Here is a 15321-nt window from a genome sequence, read left to right on the forward strand (position 1 = left end):
GAAAGTCGGCGACATAGAGGGGGAAGTTCACAAATTTATGAATAAATGAGCTATGTGGGTGGAACAGCAGTAACATGTAAGAAAAACTCAGCAAATAAACTGAGATTTTGCAAAGCCATTGAAATAGAAATGTTGTGAATGAAAAACTGAGTACATTAAAAACATAGTAGAAACAGTCATTGATAGACATAACCAAGCAGAAGAAGAATATCAGGGATGGAGGACAGGGCGATGAAAGACTACATCCAAACACCAACAAATCGGGAAACAACACAAGCATAAGGACATCCTCCAGGAAGCATGGGATAGCATCCAGAGGTCAGATCCCCAAACCCATTGATAGAAGGAAAGCTAAGAAAGACACTAGTGGCACAGAGAATCTAGTTGAGACCATTGTAGCGGAGAACACATGAACCAAAAGAAACAACTTGGCATACGATTGCCATACCCAGCAAATCTACATTACATTTTGAAATTGACATAAAAATAAGAAAATTTCAGACAAACGCAACACAAATCGGTTCATGACCACCATGCCATTACTACGGAAGATACTTAAAGATAAACTGAGAAGGAAGAAAGAGAATATCAATTATGGAGACACAGGAAAGAATAGATTTATGAGAGGAATAGATGAACCAGGGAGGGTGACGATGCACCTTGACTATCACACTACCAATCTTTTACTACTAACAAGAGAGACAGAAATAAAGAGCAATCCAAACAGACCCCCAAACTCCAACCAAATCATATGAATTAGTAATGATGTCTCAGCATAAACATAAATGACTTAGACTTTAAAAAAAGAGGTACAGACTAGATTACTGGATTAAATTTTCAATTGGCTTGAAGGTAGGAGAGAGTCAACGATACAAAGTTGTCCTCTGACCTCCACTTGCACGCCATTGCATACAAATTCCCATCCTATGCGTGCGCGCGCGCGCGCGCACGCACACACACACACACACACACACACACACAGAGTAACAAATACAGATTAATAATTTTAAGAGTTAAAGATATTCTGAATAAATAACCTAATGGTGTGCCTCAAGGCCTTAGAAAAACCTGAATAAGTCAAGTTTCAAAGTAGCAGACTGAAAGTAATGAAACTAAAAGTAGAAGGACAATATAAAAGACCAACTGAGAGAGTTGGTTGTTTGAAAACAAAACAAAACAACCGAAGAGTGCCAAAATCTTTACCCAACAATTATAGTTCAAAGGGGTGATGTGAAAGAAAAGCTTCTGTGTGAAGAAGGAAACATTTGTCACAGGGAATAGGCAGCTTACAGGATAGAACCAATTTCTTGCCAAGAGACAGGGGATGAAAACCTGGGCTACACAAAGAAGTGCAAAACCAAGCACGAAGAACTACGACAACAAAAGAAATAAACAAACAAAGAAAAAAACCCCAAATCGCACTATCCAATCAAACATTGTGGATGAACTGAATAGGCAATTCTCCAAAGAATATCAACGGCCCATAATTACTGAGAAAGTATTCAACACTCTGAGTCGCCAGAGAAATAGAAAGAGATTCCATTGCTCTCTAGTGAGAGTAGCTATCGTAAAAATGAGGAGGAGGAGGAGGAAGAGGAGGAAGAGGAGGAGGAGGAGGAGGAGGAGGAGGAGGGGGAAGAGGGGACAGCAAATGCTGACAAGGATGTGAGAAAGAGGAACATTGTTGGTCTCCGGAGGGATTTTAAATCGGTGCACATGGCTACAATAGAACTAGTGTGGAGGGTCCTCAAAGCACTTAAAACAGAACTACCATATGACTCAACTATATTCCTATTGATTGGTAGGTATCAAAGGACTCTAATCTATATTCCACAGAGATATTGGTGTATCCATGCTCACAATTACACTATCTTTGCAGCCAGGAGGTAGAACCAGTCTAGTCCATCCGTAGATGAACAGATAGTGAAATGCAGTACATGTACACATCAGAACTTTCTGCGGCCATAAGAAAAAAAACTGTCATCGTGTCATCTGAGAAAATGGATGGCACTGTCATTATGCCAAGAGAAACAAGGCAGACTTAGCAGATCAAATGTTTCAAGATTTCTTTCATCTTCAGACTCCAGATTTAAGTGTGCAAGTGTGTGTGTGTGTGTGTGTGTGTGTGTGTGTGTGTGTGTGTGTGTGTATGTTTGTAGGCCATCAAACCAGAATGGAATCTGAGAGGGAAGGGATTTTAAAAGAAGACACAGAATGAGAGGGTTACGGAATGGATGTGACAAGAAAGAGGTTATTTATGAAGAAAAAGGTAATGGGCCAGATAACAGCCAGGTAAGGGGCTGTGGGCATTAAGGGGCTGGGGCAGATAACAAAAGGATATAATGTATTACATCATGAAACTCATTGCTTTCTTTGTACACTACTTTTTAAGAGAGTGGTAACCTCAGACAAGGTTATTCTAAGATCATGATAAAGTGGGACAGCAGGCTCACTTCATTATTTTGTCTAAACTTAGGTAACATGGACAATTCATCACCTGCACATATCAAAATCCTTGTCTCTTGAATAAAATTAATGACATCTTTACCAGACATAGTTACAGGTGAACTTTATTTTCTCTATAAACACAGCAGTTTTGGACACAGGATTGTGTATTTACATCCACTCTTCCTATTAGTAGCCAATTTGTGGAGCAGTGGGGCACGCATAGAGTAAGGTTTTGCTTTCGTTAACGCCTTTATACTGAGACATCCTGCTGCTCCTGTGTGCTAACCTTTGTCTCAAAGTTAGTTTTGTTGTCAACTTGACATACCTGGGGAGAGAAGACAGTATCGAAGCATGTACCCAATAGAATTGGCCCGTGGGAATGTCTATGGCACATTTTCTTGATTGTTAATTGATTTAGCAGGGCTCTGCCCACTGTGGGCAGTGCCATTCCTAGGCAGGTGGGCCTGGGCTGCATAAGAAAGGTGGTGAAAGGTAAGTCTGGGGGAAATCCAGTAAGCGGTGTTACTATGTGGTCTCTGCCTCAGTTCCTGTCTCCAGGCTCCTGCCTTCGTTTCTCCTGATGACGGACTGTTACCTGTAAACCAAAGAAACCCTTCCTTCTGGGAGTTGCTTTTAGTTGGGGTGTTTTATCAGAGCATCAGGAAGCAAATTAGGACAAGTAGTAAAATCCAAATAGGTAAAGTATTGGTGTGTTCTTCCTGATCATTGGTTGGAGATTGTGGACAACCCCTAAAACAGTAAATGAGACTGTTACAGTCACACCATTCATAAAGAGTTGGTCTTTCTTCTCTGCAGACCATTCATACTTGAGGAAACAAAACTAACCTCCTATTTCCACGACAGAGAGCCCTAGAGAGTGTAGTGGTAGGCACTGAAAGACTGTGAAAAATACTTGATTGAAAATAGAAGGAATCATCTTAGTTGCTGCATAAGTTTCTACTGTAAGTGTAGAAAGCCCTTTAAATGAAATGGTTTCAGTTGAACCATATATTAGTCTGGTGAGGAGAGGGGGTGAGGATATTAGTTCTTTGGCGGGCAAAGGAGGAAATGATAATATACTGGCCCTTAGCTTGTTAGTGGGAAGCCCATTCCATCCCTAGAGTCCATGAATGAAGCAGAGTACATGTTTTGAAATGGATCAGATCATGTGGGGAGGATTTTTACTAAGAATGGGTATGAAGGTTTAAAATGACACATTGTTTGAGCAAGCACTCACTCGCTGTTAGTAAACCTGGTAGATGTTGTTAACAGGAGATAGGCTCACACTGTATAAAGTGACTATCCTGACAGGATTCAAAGGTATTTTACCTAGATCTGAGAGCCGGGGTAGAGCATCAGGGAGTACATGGAGTGCACTTGGGTGAGAGTAAGGACTCAGAAGAGTGGTTTTGAAACCACATCAAAGGAAAATGGTTAAGGCTAGGAGAGTGGGGCATTTGGTTTGGAGACTAATCCCACGTGTTGGAAATGTGAGAGCTGCCTTCAGACGTAGGAAAGGCCATCGCACAGAAGAGAAAATAGACCTTCACTACTTTGCTTTAGAGACAGAATTAAGACCAGTGGGTGGAATTTATAAGAAGCCAACTTTGGGCTCAATTTAGGAACTGTCTTTTTAATGTGGAAAACTGCCTGACTGTGTTTATGGCAGTAAGCTCTCATTCCTCAGAGAATTTAAGTATAACCTGGAGGATATTTTGTGGAAAACACAGGAGAATAGATCCATGTAGAAAATCATGTGGCTGCTTTGTTTCTAACATGTCCACCTTGACTCTTTGGGGTACTGAGGTAGGCTCTGGGTCAGAGTAAGGACGGGGTGAAAAATTCAAGGGTTTGTAAGGGTGCAATTATATTCCAGTTTTTAAAACTTATGATGATTTGCTTTTTTAAATTTCAATTTAATCACCTTTCTAAGCAGGTAGGATATTTTTCAGATTCACTTGGCAAAAGTGCATGTGGAAAATATGATGTATATGCTCTGGACTCTGTAAAAAAATGGCAAATCAAACAGACATAGACTTTCTCCTCATAGAATTCCAACAGCATCTGAAAGCTGAGGAAAGTGGTATTATAATCTACTTTTAACTTGTCACAAGCATAAGTAACACATCAGTCCACTAATAAGATGCCATATAGAGAAATAAATCAGAATTCAGGACAATTTATACCTCGTAGTACATACTGTCTGCTGGATCACTCAGTCTCTTATTATTTTATCTGAGCTATACAAATCATTTCTAGAGGATTTTGAAGTCCGTTTCCACAAGAGGTAAGGGATGACCACTCAACTCCAATTCTAAATGTTAATAGTTCTGTAATAGCTCGTAGGTCCTTCTCAAGAGGCAGTTCTCTAAATGTTTTACTCTAGAGGCTGGGAATAAAAGAGGTAGCCTTCAGATCTCTTCCCAGTAATTCAATTGAGTTTAGTTCAGTTCATTTCTTGATAGAAACCTTTAAGGCACTGTGCTAAATACTCCAGAGAATTCAGAGGTAGATGAGACCTAGCCTCTAGCCTTAGCAACCTAAAGTCCTACAGATAAATAACCATATTTAAAGTAAAATATCCAAGTGCCCTAGGGGAGAAAGATGGAGACAGGGATTGGGCTTACTTCTGAATTCAAGATGGAAACGCAACTTCATGGACCTGTTAGAGGTTGTGTACATGTTTACAGGGGATGTGAGCGGTAGGGTCTTCTAGGAGGACATATAAACAAGGCACAGAAATTAGAGGGCATGAGGTTTCTTTGAGACACAGCAGAGATCCACACAATTGGGAGACGGAGTAGTTTCAAGGAATGGTGGAAAACTGAGAAAACAGAAGGTTGCATGCCCAGAGCAAGGTATCAAGTTTAATGGATAATCAGGGATCATGAAAGGTGCTCACCAGAGAAGATGGATATATTTAGCCAGCACATAGAAAAGGTGTTTCCCAGAATGAGATGTGTTAGAAGTAAGAGAACAAGTCAGGTGTCTAGGAAGTAGAGAATATCTAACTACGAGGTAGACAGGCGACATGGATGGATTTGACATTTCGAGGAAGGAGAATCCATGAGGCTTAGGCTTTGGAATAAATGAGGTAACGGCCAATGGAAAGAGGACGGCATGAGCTGGGTAGAGAGAAAATCAAAAGGGCTCGGCTTCAGATACAAAGTTTTTGGTGTCATTAGGATTTCAAACTGAGAGGTTATGTACTTGCTGTTGAAAGCTAGTGTGTTAAATGTAAGGTAACCGGGGATTTACAAGACATGTGGGTAGAAGGCAATGCTATACAAGAACAGGAAAGCATCCGGTTGGGGGCAGTTTCTCAGCTGGTAAAATAGGACTTTGATCCTAGAACCTCATGCTTAAAAAAAAAGCTAAGCATATCTGAGAGGATAACAGGTTGACGTGCTTTAGTAAGACAGGAGAGACAAGGAGCTGTTTTGGAAGTGGGTAGTGTGTGTGTGTGTGTGTGTAGGCTGAACCTATGAACAAGAGTGAAGCTAGAAGTCTTGCTGTCAGGGTCTTTTATCAACACTTGGAGATCAAGGATCTGTAGCATAAGGATCTCTGTCCTTCTCAAACAGGCTATCATCCTCGCACTAAAGCTGTGTTTTGCCTCACCTCCTCTCATATCATCGCCACTGAGCGCCTTCTTAAAACGCTCCAGTGAGCAATGCTCCCTCTTTTTCTGAAGTCCTTTTGCTCTACCAACTAGGGCTACATTCTTTAACTCTCAGCAAGATTTGGTGGAACCTGAGTACCTAGGTGGTCCTCAATACCGCCGGAGGCAGAACAGAGAAATTTTGAGTGCAGAAATTGAAGTCGTGAGAGATCTAGGACATTTTAATACTATCATTTGCTAAATATTTGAAAAAGCATTTATCCAGGGCAGACACTACGAGGATCTCAGGACCTCAAAAAGACAGAAATATCCACTGCGGAGACTTCAAAAGGGACACAAACAGCTTGGTGAGATGCAAACTGCACAATGTAGGTGGCGGTGCGTGCAGGGCGGGGCAGGAGCAGATGCTCTGAGAAGTCAGGAGCTCACGTGACTCAGAAGCCCGCTTGTGTCTAACAAAATGTCAGCATCTCTTTGGCCCTGAAAGAAACACCAATTGCTGCCTCGTAAGCATCCCCTCCAGAGGATGGCTCCAACCACCCAAGTCCTTGCTGTCACTCGTGAAGCTTGTGCAGTAGGGCAAGAGCTGCTGCTTGCTAGATATTTTGGGTGATGATGAGGCTCTTGCTGCCTTTAGGGAAAGGGAACAGGATGAGGTGGAGAGGTTGCTTAGGGTCTGTCAGAGAGAAAGGAAAGAGAGGGGGGAGATTAGGAAAGTGCACTTATAGGCTGTGTACAGACCCTGCTCTGAAGCCCCCTTGACACTGATAGATAGTTCAGTAGCAGTAACAGGAATTGCTTGGTAAGTGTGAATCTTTAAATCTCTCTTCTCTCTCTCTGTCTATCTGTCTGTCTCTGTCTCTCTGTCTCTGTCTGTCTGTCTGTCTGTCTGTCTGTCTGTCTCTCTCTCTCTCTCTCTCTCTCTCTCTCTCTCTCTCTCTCTCTCTGTGTGTGTGTAGACTAGTTTCAGAGGAAGGGTCTCATCCCAACCCAGTGTGTGACCTTCAGGCTAACTCACAGAAGGCTATGCTGATCAGATGCTTTGGGCTTGAACCTTATTTTCCTCTTGTCTTATAGACCTAGGGCTGGGTCTTTGATCAGAGGTCCAGATCAGCGAAAGGAGTTAGATCCAAAGGGGTGGAATGTGGGGGAAGCTAGAGATAATTCCATCTGAGAGGATGGTTTACAGCAGCAAAAGCCGCAGCAGCAGGAGAGACATTCTAGCATCTCAGGGAGGAGCCAAGTGTCAGAGTTCACAGCTGAAATTTTTACCTTGGGTTTGACTCTCACAGTGAATAATCTCAGGGGTCTTCTCAATATTTCTGCCTCCTTTGGGTAAGAGTTTGGAGCATGGGTGGAAGGCTTGAAGAGCCCTTGAAAGCCCTTCCAACTCTAGTGGTCTCTAGATCGCTAATTAGAGCCCCAAGGAAACGGCGGCTCTTCATTCTCTCTTCTCACCTCAAGAGGAATTAAAAAAAAAAAAATATTTGGCTCTGGCCCCTTAGCCAGAAGTGGTGGACCACAGACATCACAGCTGAGATATTAATAGATTATTGCAAATGTTATATTTGCATAGATGCATTACTCATTATGCAGATTGCCAATTATGAACTATTTGTTCTTTCTTCCAGGAGAGAGATTGTTTATTTGCAAACTGCCTGAGAGCGACTTTGGGCAGCATGAAGACAAGACCCTCTTTCAGCAGATGTTTGTGGAGCTCTCTGTGAAGGCCTGTACTTGGGCTCTCAAGGAGGCAGGGGAAGGTCAGCTGAGAATATGGGAAAGTGGAGGAGGAGAAGGATGCCAGGGTTAGGACTACAAGAGGACAACAACCAAAAGGTTTGGAAATTAGCATGAGATCAGGTGTCTAATGCATAAAAGAAATCATCTCCTGTAGGACACAAACCACAGTGAGGCAGGGGCTCAGTATTTTCTCTGGTTGGACCCTGTAATGGAAGGTCACAACTGAAACACCCCAATGTTAATAGCCTCGTGACACTGACTGCCTCTACGAGTCAGCACTTTCTAAGGAAATTGACTTTGATTTGTCTCACTCCACCTCACAGCTGTGGAAGCAATGAGGATTTACATACCTTTCCCATGCTGATCTGGTATTCCATCATGGTTGTCTGATCCCAGAGCCTGAGCTCTTACCCACTGTACTATACTCTTCCTGAGACACTTAATACTTTGACCAAAGGCCATTTTTTCTCAGGGCCCTTTATAAACACAAGCCTGAGATCTATAGGTGTGTCGAAATGGGAGCATCTGATATAGTGGCCCCAGGGTTCTCTATCAGACACTGGTGCTCCACTTAAGCCTCTAAATCTGAGAAGAGTCTGAAGTTGGCTCCAGAGGGAGTGTGGAGATGATGGATGGGTTTTTAAGAGGGGAAATGAAGGATGGTTGTAGGAACTGCTTGCTGTGAAGAAAAAGAGGAAGTTGAACTTCTGGGGGCGCAAACTGAAGCTTATATGAAATGGATAAAATCTTATGCTCTTGACAAAAGAAAAAAACAGCCTAAAAACTCCTAATGTGATATCACATCCCATGAAGGTACAGTAGGCTGAAGAAGATGAACTTAGGAAAAGACGAGGGAAAAGATGTCCCTCTTTAGGGTGGGCAAGAAGTGGTCAAGCAAAACGTCTTCATGGACTGCATGCTTCCTACATAACCAAGTCTGGACACTATGGCATGGGTGAACACAGGGGCGAAGCCTCTTCTTAGGGAGAAGTTGGCCTAGTGAGTTGTTGCACTTTTGAATAAAACAGATTCTAGAATATGATGCATTGGTTTCAGAAGTGAAGTCTGGAGGTCTTCTGCCAGTCTCCTCACATGTGACTGACTGTAAAACATTTGCGATGTGACTAGAAAATTTGAACTAAATACTAGTTGCCAAGTACTTAGTATAACGGAGTAAACTAAGAAAGCTGTCTTTTCTCTAGCATCTACATTTTTGGCATTGTTGTCAAAATTCAGGTAATCGGAGCTATGTAGGTTCATATCTGAATCTCTTACTGCGTTCTATTGATCTCTCTGGGTTCATGCTTGTACCAGTTGTACTGTTGGGAAAGTTGAGTCTCTATTTGTAGAAGAAGGAAACTAGACTCCCTTCTTTTACCCAGCCCAGAAATCAACTCCAAGTGCATCAGAGACTTAGTGCAATTCCTGAAAACCCTGAGACTGTTAAAAGAAAATTAGGAAAACCTTTCCAGATATAGGCAGAGGTGAGGAGGGCTTTCTGAATAGGTCTTTAGCCCTTAGGAAACAATTGACAAAGGCCACATGACGAAGTTTAAAAGCTTCTGTACAGCACGGGAAATGGCGTTAGACTAAAGAGAAAGCCTACAGAATTGGGGGAAAATCTTTGTTAGCTATTCATCTCACAGACATTTCAAACCAAGAATATGCAGTGAACTCAGGAATTTAAATATTAAGAAAACAAACAAGTCAATAAAAATGGGTTAATAAAATGTTTGGGCAGTCCTTAAAAGAATAAAAACAAATTAAACTACTTTGAGATTGTATCTTGTCCCAGAGATAATGTCTCTCATCTATAAAACAGCAGCTATGGTAGCCTGCACAAGACCTGCACAAGATCAAGCTAGTCAGTGATTTAGTGTGGGGGTGTGCATGTGCCCAGATTCAGAAGCTCGCTTCTAACTGAGAAACTATTGATAACTGATAGCATCTGGAGGATGGGGGGAGAGAGGGGGAGGGAAGGGAAGCGGGAAAGGAGGAGGGAAGGAGAGGTTCTAAGGTGGTCTGGGTAAGTCTACCATACTCCAGTGGATGGCCCACATATATGAATCTATGATTATCACAATTGGACTCAGCAAGTTATTAACACAAATAAGACATGAAGTTTGGAGGTGAAGAGAGGTCGGAGGGTGAATCTTGGAAGAGTTAGGAGGAAGCTGGGGATGAATATGATGAAAAATACAATATAAGACTCTCACAGAATTAATAAAACATGTGTTAAATAAAATTAAAGGAAAACAAATCATGGGGATGAGGCTGGGGAGACGGTGCCATGGTTAAGAGCGTTTGCTGCTCTTGCCGAAGACCGGGGCTTAGTTCTGAGCACACACGTGTCAGCTTACTACTGTCCATAACTCTAGTGCCAAGGGATCTACCCTCCTCCACAGGTACTAGGCATACACATGGTACACACGCATACACGCAGGCAAAGACTCATATACGTGAATTAATTAATAAATAAAATTCTAAAGGAAATACATTTTGAAAGACAGGCTCAGATACTAGGGGCAGGATGGAGTCAAAAATTGTTTTTGTTTGTCTGTCGTCTGTCTGTTCTTTTGTACCTTTTTAAAGCTTATATCTGCCTTGCTGGCCTTTACCAATCTCTCCTCCAGAGACACGAAATAGAGCGTTTTGGAGGCGAGAAAACACGGGGTTCAGAGGATAGGCTACAGAGTGTGAGTAACTGAAACTGGTCTCTCAGCTCTGTTTACAGTCTTAGGCCCATTCGTTTTAAGCAGCTGAACGTGAGTTTATCTCCCTGTGAAGAAGATTAAACAATGTCGCTGTGACTTCACTCAAGAGATTGCACAAGAACCGTGCAATGCTAGCTGGGCTCAGTGCTCAACAAATGTTAGCAGTTAGCCTCGTTTTCTTTTGCATACTCGTTGTGAGTTACAATGAAGGTAGACCTGGCTAGGTAGTCTGTGGGTGAAAAGAATCCTCAGGGTCTACCAATCACACCTGACCACACTGTGTGGGGGAGGCAGACTTTGAAGTGTGGCGAGATTTGGTGAGTACAGGCACTGTGCTTGAGTGGAACCCCAGTAGGAATTGCTTCAAAGGGGACCTGAATCCCTTCTGTGGAGACAGAGTCAGGAGGTATTTTGTTGTTACAGAATTTCAACGTTTTGACTAATATTGAGAAAGTATGCATCGGTATCCACAAAGCAGGAAGCAGAGTCCCTTTTCTTCCAGGTGTTATTTCGTGTCGCCTCGGGGGACACCAGAGTATCTTATCCTTTCTATCTCTCCGGCCTGTCTTCCCCTCACCGAGTACTGGTAATCAGGCGCGCTCCCATGCTGACATTTCCCTGAGATTCATTTCATGCTATTTCTTCATGGGGGCATCTGGACTGACAATGCAGAGACTTTCCCACATAATTGAAAGGAATTTGTGATTATGTGCAGGGATGTCAGCCATGATGAGGCCTTGGACTCTTTCCAGTCGCGGCGGCGTCTGATGTCAGTGCCCCAGTCTCTCCTCCCTCCCTGGTTCTTGCCTTATGAACTTCTTTACTCCCTTCTCTCAGTGATCTCTCATTACAGTGCTTCCTTTCCTTTCCCTGACTGAAAGGCCCCTCTTGCAGTACACTTTTTGGGAAGCCCCTGCTCATAAGCCCAGTGTTCACAAGTGTGTCGCTCCCTGTCCAGTGTTGTGGTCCTGTCTGGGACCTGTGTCAAGAAGAGGTTGAGTGAACGCTTGCACATTTTGAGTCTTTCTTTATCCAGGTCCCTTTGCCTATGCAGAACGGAGTGAGGGCTGCATTTATCTCTGACCTTCTCCAGCTCCTTTTCTTGCATCTGTTAGGGGAAAAACAGCATTCTGGGTTTAGAAGCCTCATCTCCCACGGAGCAGATGATGAAACTGCCTGCCAACCCGGCTACCAAAGGCTGCCCCAGTCTTTCCCTGCTACAAACCTCTCTGGGACTTTCAGGAGATCCAGAGGACCAATGGCTTTGGGAAGAGACATAGGGGATAAACATTGAAGACTCTAGCTTTTCCAGCCTGAAAGTTTGGTTAGCTTGAATACTCTACCAGGAAGCTGCCTTTTCTTTTTGTAGGGCATAGTAGGGCCCCAAGTGACGCGTCGAAAGAAAGAAAGCATGATGGGGCAGGGGAAATTGTGGAGACTATCAGGTCCATCACTTGGAGTTTTGCCTAGAGCTGAACTAGTGCTGCCTCTCCCGTATGGAGTTTCATCAGGCCTTTTGTCTGATCTAGGAGCACCTGTATGAGGGAACATCTTTTAGTCACATATTCCCCACTTCTTATCTGTCCAGGAAGTATTTAAAATGTAGTAGAAAAGATTGTGTGGGATTGCTGTGAAGTTTCGACTTTAGACATTTTAGAGGCTGTATACTGGCCTGTGAGCTTCGCAAGACTTGTAAGTCTGCCTGGCTTCCTATCGTTGATAAGTAAAGTACAATCTGAATTGAATATATATATATATATATATATATAAATATACATATATATATACTCAATATATATGTATATGTATATATGTGTGTGTTGTATATCATATAATATATATTACATACAGAAAATCCTTTCTCACCTTTTGTTTTTATACTACTATAAAGGTTTAAATAGCTCTATAGGAAAATGATCCTAGAATAAAACATTTACATATAAAACTTACTTTCCTTATACTCTCTGAATTTTACCATTCAGTCAACCCACCCTTAGCATCCTTGTGTTGGGCCTTTGAGATTTAACCAATAAATAGGCCGTTTTCTCCCCTTTGGATTCAGACATAAATTTTCCTAACAGCATTTTTTAAAAATGTCAATGCGTCTCAGTTGGACAGTATATTAAATCACATGTGTGAGTTCGTTTGGCAATGACTTTCCCAAGAAGGACAGAAGAGACTCCTATTGCCAGTCCCCCAAAGGAGTATGGGTAAGTAGACAGTGAAGAGAAAGCTAGAAACTGAGGATTCTTCATCCTAGATTGAGTTGCCTGGATTTTCTTGCAACCAGCATGTCCCTTATCAGAGTAGGAAGATGTGCACCAGCATTTCCCTGTCTCCTCCCTCCCTCCCTCCTTCCCTCCCTCCCTCCCTCCTTCCCTCCCTCCCTCCCTCCCTCCCTCCCTCCCTCTCTTCCATGTGGACAGATCCCCGAACAGAGTCATGACCTTTCACTACGGAGAGTCTTACCCTCTCTTAGGTGGATTGTTTGCAACCATCCATTTAGTTGGGAGACCTCCTCTTCATCACCCGGTTTCTTAGCTGAAGAGGATTAAAAAGTCATCCACCACTTCCTAGGATCCATCACCCTACTGTGATGGGCTGGACGAATGGCCAGAAATGTTAGAAAAATATGTCGTTTAATTGGATAATTTACGTGTTTGTGTTTATTGACCGTTTCCGTGGCCTAGAATTCTCCAGGAGGGAAACAGGGACAGATGTGCTCATTGGCAGGAAGGGAGCAGAGAGTTAAGAGCAACCTAAGGAGAGCCTGGAGACTTTTAAAGCACCTTTTATCTCCACCTGTTTTCTGCCGGTTTTGATGGGTCTACATGGCTTTTCCTCTCCCCTTCAACACGGAAGGGCTAAACTTTGCTAGGTGTGATGTTGTGAGGGTTCATGGATTCTTGAGCAGAGATACTAAAGCTGACTTCTCAAACACTTAACAGGGGAAGTGACACTCAAAAGTCACGTGCCTAGTGTGGTGCACACACAAAGAGTGTTTGCTCCTTAAATGCTGCCGTGAGAGAAGCTCCGACTACCCACTCAGTTTCCCACTCTTTGTACCCGGAAAAAGGCCGAAGATGCTTACAAGGGAGCAAGCATTGTCGCTGCAGGTATGGAAGGGCACAGCTGTTATTTTAAGTATTCTGCTTTCCACCCCACACTCCCTCCCTCAACTCCTGTCTCCATATACATTCATACCATAAAACAACAGGGCAGTCTACATTCGAAGGAAACATATTACTTCTGCTGTTCAGGAGTCCCGATCATAAGACCTGCAAAATGTCTGCAGGTAAAGGAAGAACAAACAGCAGAGCGCGCCTCTCCCTTTCTTCTGAGTTCCATCGTCATCTCCCGAATCTCCACAGTAGGAATGAGAAATGACCATGTACCAAGGACTAAGGGGACAGGAAAGATCACAGCCACTGATGCTTCTGTTTCTTGGGTAGCACCCAGGAGCTCAAGACGTGTCTTTTGACTCATCAAAATGAACTATAAGCCTCCATTGTTGCCTCTCTCTGTAGATAAAGGGCTAAAGTTTGTTCTGCTCACAATTCCTGATCTTGGAAATTAGAATTAAGTTGAGGCAGGGAGCTATGAGAGCAGGAAAAGCAGAGCCCCTGTGTAGAAGGAAGAGCACTGGCACGCTGGCTCAGTAGCTACACTCTGGAACATTTGCTTGTTTTTATTGTGCGAATGCTTGTCTGGAAGTCGATTTTGAGGTACAATCTTCTGCTTCTTGAAGTTGGAATTGGAGAAAGACACAGACACTACTCTTAGTGTGAGGCAAATCCAACATACCACTAGGAGACAGTGACCTTTACAAGGGCAAAGGGTCACTACAATACTGACGTCACAGACTGAGGCCGTTCCAGTCAACCTGTTCATTGGTTTGGTCAATGAGTTGTTTAAAATGAGAAAGCAGTAATTCTTTGCAATCATAAAAGATTCTCAGCTAGTGCCTGAGGATCCAGAAACTGAGGAGAAAGGTATATTGAAGCGGGAGTTTGCAATTGTTCCTATAAACCTATGGGAACAATTGTTCCATTTTTACATCTATGATATTGTGGTAGTTTTCCCAAACTCACAGGTTTCTGTATTTCTTTGAAAAACACACGTTTTCATCTGTCTGTGAGTCTTTGGTTAAATTAATTCCCCTTCCTAGACTGCTGTTTTCACTACTGCAAAATGGGGAGGACAAATCACAAAGTTTAGTACATGAGAGTTACAGATCCAAAATACAAAGTGTGAGAAGTTTCTACTCTAATTCATAATGTTGTTAAGATAAGGAAGGACAACTGGCTGTCCGTATCACCCATTACATGGTACATGTATTTACCCCGGGCCTTTGAATGCTATGTGGTTTGAAAAGGTACAAGGACATATTAGACCTTGTCCTTAAATGTCCTTAAATTACTCTCCTGTGGGTTTGTTTCTTGCCCTGATGGTCTACCTTTGTAGAGAAACCAGGCTTGATGCTAGTGAGAACACACAGGACCCCAGCATATGCTGCCTTCGTGCCTTTGGTTCCATGAATATCCGGATGTAGCTTCTTTACCTGGTAGTATCTGGATAGACAAAGATGAGTCTCTTGGTTCAGGTCTAATCTGTCCCTAGGCTGATTCAACCAGCATGAGCTGGAAAGACAAAAGGAGAAGGGAGACCAAGTAAGAGGCTCTGATGAAATGAGACAGTGTCTAGTGGGGCACAGGAGGCTAGAGGCTCTGGCCAGAGAAGCCCGGGGACTTCTTCGGACACATGAAAAGAGAGGTGGCTATTTCTGTTCAAGAG

At 42.9% G+C, this 15321-nt stretch overlaps 1 protein-coding gene and 1 long non-coding RNA gene across 4 annotated transcripts in view; one reads left to right on the top strand and one right to left on the bottom strand.

The window, feature by feature from the left end:
• LOC102553338 (uncharacterized) overlaps positions 1–9585 on the top strand; it is a 30457-nt gene extending 20872 nt beyond the window's left edge. For both annotated transcript variants that reach the window (XR_001842144.3, XR_361514.5), the window contains one exon: positions 7702–9585. This is a non-coding gene — a long non-coding RNA (uncharacterized LOC102553338). The remainder of the gene's footprint in view (positions 1–7701) is intronic.
• Slc14a2 (solute carrier family 14 member 2) overlaps positions 1–15321 on the bottom strand; it is a 426972-nt gene that overhangs the window by 271802 nt on the left and 139849 nt on the right.

This window comes from Rattus norvegicus, chromosome 18, assembly GCF_036323735.1.
Source record: "Rattus norvegicus strain BN/NHsdMcwi chromosome 18, GRCr8, whole genome shotgun sequence".
Lineage (NCBI taxonomy): Eukaryota > Metazoa > Chordata > Mammalia > Rodentia > Muridae > Rattus > Rattus norvegicus.